Raw genomic sequence first — 14,583 nt, 5'->3', positions numbered from 1 at the left:
CTGTATGTTCTATGTAGGGCCTGATACATATGTTATTTGATGTTATTTAACAGCTACTGAGGTCAGACGATCCAAGGCCATCATTATGCTAAAATTAATGTTATTAATGGAAACTAACAGATACTCCCAGAATTGGTTTTTACCTCCTACATGGGAATGTATTCAAGAAACCCAGAACGGCTTGCTGGTCTGATTCAACCCCTCCCATTCATCCATCCCTATTTACTAATGGCATGGAAAGGGGGTTCTTTAACAAAGCATTCTATGTAACACCTCTATCAAACTAAACATAAACTTTTTTTGGTAGTTAAATGCAGAAGGTTGATTTTTTTTCCCACCCTTTCCTCCTTCTACATGGCAAGTGAAACTCTATCTGGCTTGGAAGTAGATTCTATCTGCCAATCTTTAGCCAGTGAAGAAGATTCAGAGAAAATAATACAACCATCAACCAGAAAAAGAAGAGATAACAAAGGAAATAATTAAGCTGTGGCCTCAGTCATGCATTCTTGTGTAAGGTGCCATGATTTGCCACAGAAGTAACAGTTGACTTCACTTGCTGCAGTTGATGGCTACATGACCAGTTTCACTACACCTATAGCACTTCACTTTGGTGCAGTCTTTTTGAATATGTACAAATTCTCCACAAGAATAATACTTCTGCTCATCTCCATAGTTACAGTCTTGAGCCAGATGGTCTGGTTTGCCACAGTTGTAGCAGCATTGTTCTCAGTCTCTCTTAGTTTTTTTGCAGTCCTTGACAATGTGGCCATCTCTACTGCAATTATAGCAGGCATCCTTCTGAAGATCACAATCCTTGGCAAGATGACCAGACTCACCACAGCAACAACAGATGTCTGGAAGAGAGGAGGAAACAAACAGGAAAGCACTCTGCCATGGCTTCGAATTTCACAATCATGCCCTCCACCAGTAGGTCATTCCCAGGCCCATGGCCAGATCATCCACTCTTGAAGCACTCACTGCTGCTCATGGCTGCAAGTTAGATCTTTGTCATCTGAGCTGGCCTGTAGCAATAGAGACTGAGATGCAGGCCAAGGTAGGTGGCTCATATGATAGCAGCTCTTTATTTTCAGGAGAGTCTTTGCCTGCACCACATCAATTTTGTTTATCTTTTCGAAGAACCAGCTGTTAGTTTCATTGTATCTTTTGGTATTGGATCTTTGGTATTATTTTTTGGACTTTTTCATTTGTTTCTCCTCTGAGCTTTATTATTTCTTTTTTTCTTCTCACTTTGGGCTTCTTTTGATTTTTCCTTGATCTTGTTGTTAATCCATTCATTGTTTTGTAATATGTTATTTAGTCTCCATGTGTTTGTTACTTGTTTCCTGTAATTGGTTTAATGCCATTATGGTTGGAGAAGATGCTTGATATGGTTTCAATCTTCCTAAATTTATTGAGACTTGTTTTGTACCCTAACATGCAGTCTTTCCTGGAAAATGTTCCATGTGCACTTGAAAAGAATGTATATTCTGCAACATTGTTGTGAAATATTATAAAAATATCAATGAACTCCATCTGGTCTAATGTGTCACTTAAGGCTGCAGTTTCCTTGTTGATTTTTTGTCTGGAAGGTCTATCCAGTGATGACAACAAGATGCTGAATTCCCCTACTATACTGTATTACTATTAATCTCTGCCTTTATGTCCATCAATATTTGCTTTATATATTTAGGTGCTTCTATGTTGGCTGCATAAAAGTTTATAGGAGTTTAAAGGTTTGTTGGAATATGTATGTATATTACTGTACACTTTCAATTTACACAATGTTATTTGTTAATAAATATCAATAAAAGTGGGAAAATTAAAAATTAAAAAATGGTTTGTTGGCTTGATTCCTTTATCATTCTGTAATGTCATTCCTCTTTGCTGGCTAAAGTGCAGACATAATAATTAGAGCTCCAGCAGTCATATTAGACCATGAGAACTCTTGAAAATACAAGTCACAAGCCATGCATAAAGTAGAAAGAAGAGGAAAAGAGCCTGGTCCCTCACACCAGGGAGACAAAAGCAGTCTGAACTATTGCCCCTTGGACTTCTTAAACTTGAAAGAGATATAAACATCTATCTTGCTTGTCATTGTTATTATTCTGTCTTGCTAACAACTAAACTTTATTTTAGCAATACACCTTAAAAGAGAAACTAAATTTCAGATAGGCTTGAGTTTTGTCCCTTATAGATTTTCTTTTTATTTGCCATTTTATTTTCATTTCTCTAATGGAAAGAAAATATATAGTATTTTATTTTGATTAATTTTGACATACTATTTAACCTATTCCCTGCATCTTCATTATCCTTTAGTGATTTAAAATAAATTTGATTGTATTTCACTTGTAAAAAGCATACAATTATATTTTATTTTTAAAGAAAAACTATTACTATACTTGAATTTAATAAATAGTCAAATTTATAATACAATCAAAAGATAATTTATAAGGTTATAAGGTACTAGTTTATTCTAATTATTCTATCTTTAAAAACATATTTGCACTGATCATTTATTTAACCTGATGAGTTCAGTTTTAGGGGAAATTTCTGATTAGTCATATTATCTACCTAACCTAATTTATATTACTTTATGGTGAAAGTCTTTGAGGCAACATCTGGTTTGATTAGTGGCCTACGACATTCCATTTCTAGATCAGACCTTAGTAGCTTTTGAAGGTCAGTGTCTTATTGGTTGGATATATTTGGTTGCCCATTGTTTGGATTTCTAACTCAGGTATACTCATACATGAAGTTCATTTGAAATTCCCATTATTCCTATAAAATATTCCTTACTTCTGGAATCCTCAAGCAGTTATAAACTCATACTTATGAGCAGGACTAGCAATGTAATTTGCAGAGCCCAGTGCAGAATGTAAATGTGAGGTTGCTTGTTCAAATTTTTTAAGAATTTCAAGATAGTAACATCAGAGCACAAGTGCAGGGTACTTCTGAGCAATGAAGTTTTGTGTCATGAAGCTGGCCCTTGGTAGACCCTCAGTTGAATCAATTCACATACTTATTGTCTGATAGAAGAACATGCACACCCATGTCTGGAGATAAATATTATTTACCTCAGTTTCTACTATTCTTAAACACACCAAATCCAACATTCAATTCAAATTACAAGAGATACCAAAAAGGAAAGTAAAATTAGATAAAGCAGTAACCAGAGTTAAACAAAGAGAAGGTGCAGATGTTCAAACTATCAAAGACTTTAAAATAACTATGGTGTGGGAATTGACTGTGGGAGTGGGGACTGGAATGGGCAGAGAAGAGCAAAGGGAGGAAGAATGGGAAACTGTAATAGAATAACAACAGAAAATGATTTAATAAAAATAAATTAAAAATAACTGTACTTAATGTGTTAAAATGTTCTGTGGAAGAGGCGAACAGTATGCATGACAGGGAATTTTAACAGATGGATGGAAACTCCAAAAAAGAGTTACATGATAATGCTAGAAAAGAACACCATTTTCTTAGACTAAATTGTCACCTCTCCCCTTTCTCCCCAAATTTATATGTTAGTTCAACATTAGTCTGTTAGTTCAATATTGGTCTGCTAGTTCAACATATAAATTTTGGGAGAAATACCCCCAATTTGACTGTATTTACAGATAGGGCTTGCCCTAGCAGACTAATGGAACCATGATATGAGGAATTTCTTCAACAGACTTATTAGCACAGTGGACATAGCAGAGGAAAGAATCAGTGAATTTGAAAATAGGTCAACACTGAAATGTAAGGAGTAAAACAGGACAAAAAATAACAGTATTCAAAAGTGGTGGAATGATATGAAATGGTCTAAGCAGACACCTAACTGAGTCCTATAAGAATAAGAGAGAGAGGAAGACAGAAGATAATAGCTGAGATTCTCCCAAAATGAATGAAAAACAACAGACTTCAAATCCAGGAAGCTCAGAGAACCCCAAGTAATATAAATACAAATAAAAACACAACTAGCACATCATAGGCAAACTGCTGAATATCAGTGATAAGGGGGAAATCTTGAAAATGGCAAGAAAATAATGAAATAGTCCATAAGACATATATTCAGCAGACTTGACATCAGGCATTGTGCAAGCCAGAAGATGATGAAGTGGCATATTTAAAGTGCACGTGGTTCTAACTTATGATGGTGCAGCTTGCAGTATTTCAACTTTACTATGGTGCAAAAGTGATACACATGATAAATTACTTGAGATAGACAACACTTTATAACTAGGCTTTGTGTTAAATGATTTTACCCAATTTTAGGCTAGTGTAAATATTCAGAGCACATTTAGGGTAAGCTAGGCTAAAGTATGATGTTTGATAGATTAGTTGTATCAATTGCATTTTGACTTCATGATGTTTTCAACATTCAATGGGTTTATTGGTATGATACCCCACTGTAAGTCAAGGAACATCTATACTGAAAAAAAAAAGATCAACCTGTAATTCCATATTCAGTGAAAATATCTCACAAATGGAAGTTTTTTTAAAGGCAAGTACATGCTAAGTGAATTTATCACCTGTAGACCTGCATTACAGGATTTTATTAAAGTAAATACTTCAGACAGAAGGAATATGAGACTAGAAAGGAATATGGATCTACATAAAGGAATGTAGGGTGCTGGAAATGATACAAAATGGGCAAATATGAAGAATGTCTTTTCTTATTTTTAATCTTGTTCAAGGATAATTTACTTTCTAAAGCAAAAATAGTATCAATATATTATGGAAATTATAACATGCAGAAGTAAAATGAACTTCAGCACTAACACAAACAATGGGAGAGAGGAAATGGAAATATACTTTTGAAAGATTATTGTGCTTAAGGTAAGGTGCTACAATATTATTTGAAGATAGATTGTGACAGGTAAAAAAAAATGTGTATTATAAGACCTTAGAGCAACCACTATAAAAGAAAAAGGTAGAGCTAAGAAGCCAATGGTAGATATAACACAGAATAATACAAAATAATTAAAAAGTTAGGAAACAAGAAAAAAGTAACAAAGAACACATGGGACAAATAGAAAATGCATAGCAAGATTACAGATTTAAACTCAACCATATTGTTAACTAAATTAAATATAAGTGGTTTAAGCAGTTCAATAAATTAGATTTTCAGATCGGGTTTAAAGATTACTTATTTATTTATTTAGAGGGCAAGGGAGGAAGAAAGAGACAGAGAGAAACACCCATTGGTAGCCTCTTGCACACACACCAACTGGAGACCTGCCCACAACCCAGGCATGTGCCCTGACCAAGAATCAAACTAGCAACCTTTTTCTTTGCTTTGTGGAATGATGCTCAACCAATGGAGACACATAGGTCAGGGCTGTCAGATTGGATTTAAAGAGAAAAACCCAACTATATTATCACTATAAGAAATCCATTTTAAATATAAAGACACAAATGGGTTAAAACAATGGGGAAAGACACATCATGCTAACACTCAAAAGAAAACTGGAGCTATATGAATATCAGATTTTGAATTCAAAGAATTTGAATAAAAAATAAAGACTATGACCAGGGATACAGAAGGACATCATATACTAACAGGATAAATTAATCAAGAAGGCACTACAATTTAAATGTTAAAGTACTTTATAACAGAGCTTCAAAACACATCAAACCACTGTAAGGAGAAAGGAACAAATATTTGGAAAGCCAGTGAAACATTTCTAAATAATTCATGGGTCAAGTCAGATGTCACTAAATAAGACAGAAATTTTTAGCTGAATGATATGAAGATACATTTCAAAATTTATGAGCTGCAGACAATGCAAGCTTAGAGGAAAATTTATCACATTGAATGCTTGTATTAAAGAGAAAGATTTCAAATCAATGATCTCAACTTTCACCTTAGGGAAATAGAAAGGAAGAGCAAAAAAAAAAACCTAAAAGTAAGCACAATGAAGAGATAACTATATTAGCAGATCACTGAAACTGAAACAGAAAACCAATGGAGAAAATCAAGGACACTAATAGGTAGTGTTTTGGAAAAGTGACAAGAGACACAAATTACAAATAATATGAATTAAGGAATACATGCTACTACAGATGCTACAGATAATAAAAAGATATTATTTATGAGTGATAATTTGACAAGATAGATGAAATGATCAAATTCCATGAGAGACAGAAACTCAACCCAGGAAGTGCTCCAAAGGAAGTGCTGGGTGTCACTTCTATGTCATAGTGCCACAGTGCTCTGTGAGCCTAGTCAGAGTCTAGAGTCATTTGAAGTCAGAGTTCAAGGTACTTGAGTCTCGGCTTTCCTACATACTAGCTATGACTTAGCTTCCTTCTACCTCCAGTTTTTCATCTGCAAGTTGCAAATAGAAGTGAGGTTTTTGTGGGTTGCAGGCCCCTCCAGAATGGTCTATGAAGCGTGTTGGAACCAAGATAAAGCTGGGTCAGCAGGGAAAAGCTACCGGGGGTGTTGCTGGGACAAAGAGAGACTAGGGCACAATTTATGACCCCTGGAACTGCAGCTCAGAACTCCAGCTGGGCAATCAGTGTCAAGGTCTGGAGACACAGAGGATGATGGCCTTTTAGCACCCAGGTTGTTTCCCGTGGGCATGAAGTTGCATGAACCATTCTCCCCCACCTCCCCAGCTCCACACTATCTGGAAACCATTTTAGGGCAAAAAACAGAAGGAGAGGATATTTGAGACAATGAGCATTTTTATTAAAGAGAGACTGAACCACGCCTACAGGATGGTTTAAATTGGATAGGACATTTTGTTAGTTTCCCTATCAATTAGTAGGTGGGGTCTGCCTGATTCATTACAGATTTATTATAGATTATAGAAGTTATCATTTGTGAGCATCACTGAATAGTACTATGTCAGAGTGAGGCAGGTTAGGCTTCAGTGACAAACCACCCCCAAATATTAGCAGCTTATAACAACACAGGTTTTATTCAAGTTACATTTTAGCATAGTTTGGCTCAGACTCTGCCTCAGTGCAGCTTCACACTGAGAACCAGGCTAACAGAGAAATTTGTCTGGAAAATTGCTGTGGTGAAGCATGTACTGTCACTTAAAGCTTCAGCCCAGGGGTTACGCCCATGCTTCTCATGCTTATTAATCAAAGCAAGTCACATGACCATAGCTGAGTTTAAGAGGGTGGACAACAGAATTCTCCTCCATGGTGGGGCACTGAATATTTGGGAACAGCTGTACCCATTAGAGGTATAACATGACCTGCTATGCTTGCAGCTTATTTATTCTCTAATACTGCCTTGTAGGGTTCCTTTGAGCTGCAGTAAATGGTTTGTCAATTTGTAAAGACTGATACAGCTCTAAGGAGGGAAACTATTGGAGAAGAGGAAAGGGAAAAACTGAATCCCAAAGGTGCACTTTGTGGAGCAAAGATACCATCTGATTTTTTTCCCAGGCAGATTGAGCAGTTACCTTTGCAGGGGCCAGAGTGTCAGGAGCATTTTAGACATTTGATTTCTGATTCTAAACCTCTGATCTTCCAGGTGCTTTCAATTGAAGCTTATCCATTCTATGTTTCTGTTTAGTCCGCTTCATTAATTTCTTAGGCCAATTATTAACTGAGGCAGAGTTTAGTTCAAAATCCCACCTCAGGATTCCATGCCTTCTCCCTCTGGTACTTGTCAGGGCACAGGCAGTCTGGGATTCCTGGAAGGAGAGGCTGGTGGTGGTTACAATTGGCCACACTTTGGAGATGAGGCGTTGGGGATTTGGGGGGGCGGTGTTGTCTCCTGTTTCTGCCCCGTATGGCTGATGATTCCTGTTCCCAGTCTTGGCAGGTGGCAGCAGGCAGGTCTGTGGGTACCATTCACTTCCTAGCTCAGAGACTCACTACTGTTCTGGGCCTCCACTCCCTTGGGGCCTATGGAAAGTTCTCAGGCTCCTTGCTCGGTGATGCCCTGGAAAGTGTGCCCACCCATGCCCTAAGTTAACCTCTCTTCACCATGTGGATACACAGGGACGTTTAGGTCCAGTTCAGGCTGGAAGAAAGCTCAGAGCCCTCTCTAAGCTCTTTCTTGTTTTTCCCACTTCTAGTGGTACAGGGTTGGTATTCCTGGGTGTGCTCTCTAAATAGCCAGGTGCCCCTAGCACCCTTCCCCAACCCTTTTAACAGCTTCACTGAGATATTTTTGACATAAAAGTTATATATCCTTAAGGTGTACAATTTGATATTTTGATACATGTATGCATTGTGAAAAGATCACCACAATCAAGCTAATTAACATCTCCATCACTTTACATAGTTGCCTAGGTTCCCAGTCCTCTAAGTTTAATGGCATACTGTGTATCAGAACCTTCCCTTCCTCCACAGACCCCAGGGCAAGGGGAAGGTGGAGCCATTAAGCATAGATGTCACTATCTCCTTTCTGCGTTTCCTTCACAGCTTGGGCAGTGAGAGTGGTATAGGCAAGGAAACCAGTTCTCCTGGTTGTCCCATATTTCCCCACCTTTTCTGTCCACACCCTGTGCAGCGTTCTTTGAAACCAGTAGATAAGCATCTGGCGACTTTGTTTTTACGGGTCTAAGAGTAGGTGGTTGCAGGGGTGCGGAACATAATGTGATGCTTTAATTTCTACCTCTGCCAAAACGTAATACTTGGCATGTCAGCCTATCCCACCAGCTATGGAGCCTTCTGTTTGCGGGTTTTCCCTTGGGAGTGGTATTACATACTTGTAAAATGAATACATGGAGGTAGACCCTCCCCAGAAGTGGCACCGAGCAGAATCTGGTAGCACCTGGGCAATGGTGGCCAGTGCAGCTGTCTGTCACCCTGTGGAACCTGCCCAAGCACTGAACACGTGAGGCGATCCCGCCGTGGGATGTGCTGCTTGTCCATCACGAACAGGACTGCTTCTTCACAGTTCTAAGGCAGTTCTGAGATGGCCAGTGCATCTTCTGGGCCTCCCTGGCCATGGCAGCCTTGGCTCAACCCATCCCCAGCACGGCAGAGTTTCCAGACTGGGGTTGCTTGGGTATGTGCTCCACACTCCGGCGCTACAGCTTGCTGGTAGTCTGTGGCACCACCTGTACCCTTGTACTTGTGCTGATCTTCTTCTTCTTCTCTACACATTCAGTGGTACTATAAGAGAGCCCAGGGTATAGATGAGCAGGTGACCCTAACCACTCATGCCCCTTTTCCCTTGCGTGCCCATTTCATTTTTCCCTTGAGCCAGGTATCCTGCATGGGGCCAATGGGGTGAAGTCCCTGTCCTGTTGCCTCTAAAGGTCAAAGGTCAGTGACTCTACTTCTTGTACAAAGCTGGACATTTCTCAAACACAGGAAGCCCTTGGAAAACACTGTGCATGTCTACCATAGCTTGTGTAAAAACAGCCTCAGGACATTCACCCCTTCCAAGGAAGAATAAAAACTGAACATGAGGGATGGGGTGACAACCAGAGTCACACAAGTTGGCCCAAGATTCATGAGCAAAAAATAAAAGCAGCCATCCCAAGTGCAGATGCCTTAAAACAACAATAGCAACGAAACAACAAAACAAAATGAATAGTGGAGTGCTGTAATCCAGAGGCTCTAACAGATGTTTCAACATTGTCTTCTTGTTGTATGCGGATTGGAAGTTCAGTTGGCCACTCACTTGACTTGGCCAGTGGAATTTACATGTCTCTGGGCATGTCTGATGAACTGACAGGGCAGGATGAAGGAATCAATTTGCGGTTTTGGAGGAGTGAGCCAAGGGGAGAAGAATGGGGAGGAGTAGAGAGGACATCCTGGTGTTTGAAACTGCTCCATTGTTCTGGCCTCAGCCATGTGTGAGAACCCGATGGAAAGAAAAACTATAGGCATAACCTGAGGATACATGTTGCTTGGAGGACTTGGTGGGACTCTAGGGCACAAGTACCTTCTTTTAGTGCAAATGCAGTCCTGCCAACTGGATCATGGAGATGCCCAGAAGTGTCTGAATGAGTCTGTGTGTGTGTATGTGCATGGGTGCATGTAGGGTTGAAGTTCTGCAATAGCAGATGGAGCAAGAATCAAGGAATTATGGGTTACTATCAATAGCATGACCTCACCTACCAACTGGTGAGACCAGGGAACATTTCAGTCAGAAATCAACCCCACCACCAAAAAAAGAGAAACAAATTAGAAACCTGAAAACTCCAGAAACTGGACAGGAATTTCAGAGGTGATTCTTTTTTTTTCTTTTTTTTTTTTTTTACAGAGAGTTTTATTGAGAGTTTAGTTGGCATGCAAAAACTGTACATATTTGAAGCATATGGTTTGATGAGTTTCAATATGTCTACACCTGTAAAAACCACAATCAAAACAATGGTCCTTTGCAATCCTCACTCCTGCCTCTTTCTACCCTCTCCCCTGACAATCTGCTTTCTGTCACTGTACATTTGTTTACATTTATATAAAAAAATGGATTCAAACAGTAAGTATTCTTTTTCTAGAAAATTGTGGTAAAAACACATAACACAAAATTTACCATTTTAACCATTTTAAGTGTATAATCCATGGCATTAAATACATTCACACTGTTGTGCAACCATCACCACCATCCATTTTCATAACTTTTCATCTTGCAAAACTAAAACTCTGTGCCTATTAAACAGTAACTCCCTAAACTCCACTTTCTACAGCCCTGGCAACCACCATTCCACCTCTGTCTTTAAGATTTTGACTATTCCAAGTAATTCATTTAAGTGGAGTCAGACAATATTTGTATTTTTATAACTAGCTTATTTTATTAGTATAATGTCCTTGAGGTCCATCTTCCCTATAGCCCATTACAAAATTTCCCTCCTTTTTAAAAAAAATTATTTTAATCATTGTTCAAGTACAGTTTTCTCCCTTTTACCCCCACCACCCCAACCCTCCCAACCAAGCCCACCCTCCCAACCCTCCCCACTTCTCTCCAGTTACCACCCTCCCTCCCCCTAGTTTTTGTCTATGTGTCCTTTAAATTTGTCCCCATAAACCGTTCCCCATTGTCCCCTGAAATTCCCTCTTCTCTCCCTTGTGGTCGCAGTCAGCCTGTCCTCTATTTCAGTGTCTTTGGTTATATTTTGCTTGTTTCTTTGTTTTGTTGTTTAGGTTCCTGTTAAAGGTGAGATCATATGGTATTTGTCTTTCACTGCCTGGCTTATTTCACTCAGCATAATGCTTTCCAACTCCATCCAAGCTGTTGCAAAGGGTAGGAACTCCTTCTTTCTTTCTGCTGCATAGAATTCCATCGTGTAAATGTACCATAGTTTTTTGATCCATTCATTTACGGATGGGCATCTAGGTTGCTTCCAGCACCTAGTTATTGTAAATTGTGCTGCTATGAACATCGGGGTGCAAAGGTTCTTTTGTATTGGTGTTTTAGTGTTCTTAGGATATAGTCCCAGCAATGGAATTGCTGGGTCAAAAGGCAGATCCATTTTTAGTTTTCTGAGGAAGTTCCATACTGCTTTCTATAGTGGTTGTACCAGTCTGCAGTCCCACCAACAGTGCACTAGGGCCCCCTTTTCTCCACAACCTCTCCAACACTTGTTGTTTGTTGCTTTGTTTATGATGGCCATTCTGACTGGTGTGAAGTGGTATCTCATTGTGGTTTTAATTTGCATCTCTCTGATAGTTAGCGATATTGAACATCGTTTCATGTGTCTTTGGATTTTCTGTATATCCTCCTTGGAGAAGTGTCTGTTCAAGTCCTTTGCCCATTTTTTAATTGGGTTACTTGTGTTCTTAGAGTGGAGTCATGTAAGTTCTTCATATATTTTGGAGACTAAACCCTGGTCTGAGGTATCATTGGCAAATACGTTTTCCCATACAGTTGGTTCTCTTTTTATTTTGATACTGTTTTCTTTAGCTGTGCAAAAGCTTTTTATTTTGATGAGGTCCCATTTGTTTATTCTTTCCTTTATGTCCCTTGCTCTAGGAGACATGTCAGTAAAAAAGTTTCTGCGTGAAATATCTGAGATTTTCCTACCTACGTTCTCTTCTGGGACTTTAATGGTGTCACGATTTATATTTAAGTCTTTATCCACCTTGAATTTATTTTTGTATAAGGTGTAAGTTGGTGCTCGAGTTTCATTTTTTTGCATGTAGCTGTCCAGTTCTCCCAACACCATTTGTTGAAGAGACTATTTTTATTCCATTTTATGTTGTTGCTTCCTTTGTCAAATATTAATTGACCATAGAGACTTGGGTTTATTTCTGGGCTCTCTGTTGTGTTCCATTGGTCCATGTGCCTGTTTTTATGCCCGTACCAGGCTGTTTTGATTACAGTGGCCTTGTAGTATAGTTTAGTGTCAAGTATTGTGATCCCTCCTACTTTACTCTTCCTTCTCAAAATTGCAACAGCTATTTGGGGTCATTTATGGTTCCATATAAATTGTTGAAGTGTTTGTTCTATGTCTGTGAAATAAGCCATTGGTACTTTAATAGGTATTGCACTGAATGTGTAAATTGCTTTTGGTAGTATGGACATTTTGATGATATTAATTCTTCCAATCCATGAACATGGTATATGTTTCCATTTGTTTGTGTCTTCCTTGATTTCTCTCCTCAGTGTTATGTAGTTTTCTGAATACAGGTCTTTTACCTCTTTGGTTAGGTTTATTCCTAGATATTTTATTTTTCTTTTAGCTATTTCAAATGGGATTTTTCCCCTTGATTTCTGCTTCTGCTGTTTCATTGTTGGTGTACAGAAATGCCTTTGATTTCTGGATATTGACTTTGTATCCCGCTGTTTTGCCAAATTCATTTACTAGGTCAAGCAGTTTTTTTGTGGAGTCTATAGGATTTTCTATGTATCATGTCATCTGCAAACAGTGACAGATTTGTTTCCTCCTTTCCAATTTGAATGCCTTTTATTTCTTTTTCTTGTCTGATTGCTGTGACTAAAACTTCCAGTACTATATTGAATAGAAGTGGTGAAAGTGGACAGCCTTGTCTTGTTCCTGATCTTAGTGGAAAAGATTTTAATTTTTGCTCATTGAATATAATGTTGGCTGTAGGTCTCTCATATATGGCCTTTATTATGTTGAGGAATGTTCCGTCTTTTGCTGAGTGTTTTTATCATAAATGGGTGCTGTACCTTATCAAATGCTTCTTCTGCATCTATTGATATGATCATTTTTTTGTGTGTTTGCTTTTGTTTATGTGATGTATTACATTTACTGATTTGTGAATACTGTACCATCCTTGCATCCCTGGAATGAATCCCACTTGGTCATGGTATATGATCTTTTTAATGTATTGTTGGATGCGGTTTGCCAGTATTTTGTTGAGGATTTTAGTGTCAATGTTCATCAGCGATATTGGCCTGAAGTTTTCTTTCTTTGTTGTGTCTTTATCTAGTTTTGGAATTAGGATGATGGTGGCCTCATAAAAAGAGTTTGGGAGTCTTCCATCTTTTTGGATTTTTTGGAATAGTCTGTGAAGAATAGGGGTTAGCTCTTCCTTAAATGCTTTGTAGAATTCTCCTGTGAAACCATCTGGTCCAGGGCTTTTGTGTGTTGGGAGTTTTTTGATAACTGCTTCGATTTCTTTTGTTGTTATTGGTCTGTTCAGGCTCTCTGCTTCTTTTTCATTGAGTTTTGGAAGATTATATTTTTCTAGAAAGTTGTCCATTTCACCTAGATTTTCAAATTTCTTGGCATACAGTTCTTTGTAGTAATTTCTTACAATCCTTTGTATTTCTGTGGTATCTGTTGTAATCTCTCCTCTTTCATTTCTGATTGTGTTTATTTGGGCCTTCTCTCTTTTTTTCTTGATGAGTCTGCTTAAAGGCTTGTCAATTTTTTTTATCTTTTCAAAAAACCAGCTCTTCAATTCATTGATTCTTAGAATTGTGCTTTTAGTCTCTATGTCATTTAATTCTGCTCTGATCTTGGTTATTTCCTTCCTTCTGCTTGCTCTAAGCTGTCTTTGTTGTTGTTCCTGGAGTTCTTGTAGTCGTAGGATCAGGTTGTTTGTTTGGAATGTTTCTAACTTTTTTAGGTGGGCCTGTATCGCTATGAACTTCCCTCTCAGGACTGCCTTGGCTGTGTCCCATAAGTTTTGGGTGGTTGTGAGTTCGTTTTCATTTGTTTCCAGAAACCTTTTGATTTCTTCCCTAATTTCATTCTTGACCCATTCATAGCATGTTTAATAGCATGCTATTTAATCTCCATGTTTTTGAGTGCTTTGGGTTTTTTTCCTTGGGGTTGGTTTCTAGTTTCAGTCCCTTGTGATCCAAGAAAATGCTTGGCATGATTTCAATTTTCTTGAAATTGTTGAGGCTTGTTTTGTGTCCTATCATGTGGTCAATCTTTGAAAATGTTCCGTGTACATTTGAAAAGAATGTGTATTTAGCTTCTTTTGGATGGAGGGCTCTGTATATATCAGTAAAGTCCATTTCATTAAGGGTATTGTTCAATGCCACAATATCTTGGTTGATATTTTGTTTGGAAGATCTGTCCATTTTTGATAGTGGGGTGTTAAAATCCCCCACTATAATTGTGTTGCTGTCCATATCTTTCTTGATGTCCTCTAAGATTTTCTTTATGTATTTGGGTGCTCCTATGTTGGGTGCATATATATTTACAATATTTATGTCTTCTTGGTGGATTCTTCCCTTGAGTATTATGAAGCGACCTT

The 14,583-nt window shown here is 38.3% G+C and overlaps 2 pseudogenes; one reads left to right on the top strand and one right to left on the bottom strand.

Annotated features, from left to right (window-relative positions):
• Positions 1–310: 310 nt before the first annotated feature.
• Positions 311–1,182, bottom strand: LOC114493085 (annotated as a pseudogene).
• A 7,496-nt stretch (positions 1,183–8,678) lies between these two features.
• LOC114491941 lies at positions 8,679–9,358 on the top strand (annotated as a pseudogene).
• The last annotated feature ends 5,225 nt before the right edge of the window (positions 9,359–14,583 follow it).

The sequence above is a fragment of the Phyllostomus discolor genome, chromosome 1, assembly GCF_004126475.2.
Source record: "Phyllostomus discolor isolate MPI-MPIP mPhyDis1 chromosome 1, mPhyDis1.pri.v3, whole genome shotgun sequence".
In the NCBI taxonomy this organism is placed as follows: Eukaryota; Metazoa; Chordata; class Mammalia; order Chiroptera; family Phyllostomidae; genus Phyllostomus; species Phyllostomus discolor.
This window is presented reverse-complemented; position numbering and strand designations above follow the sequence as displayed.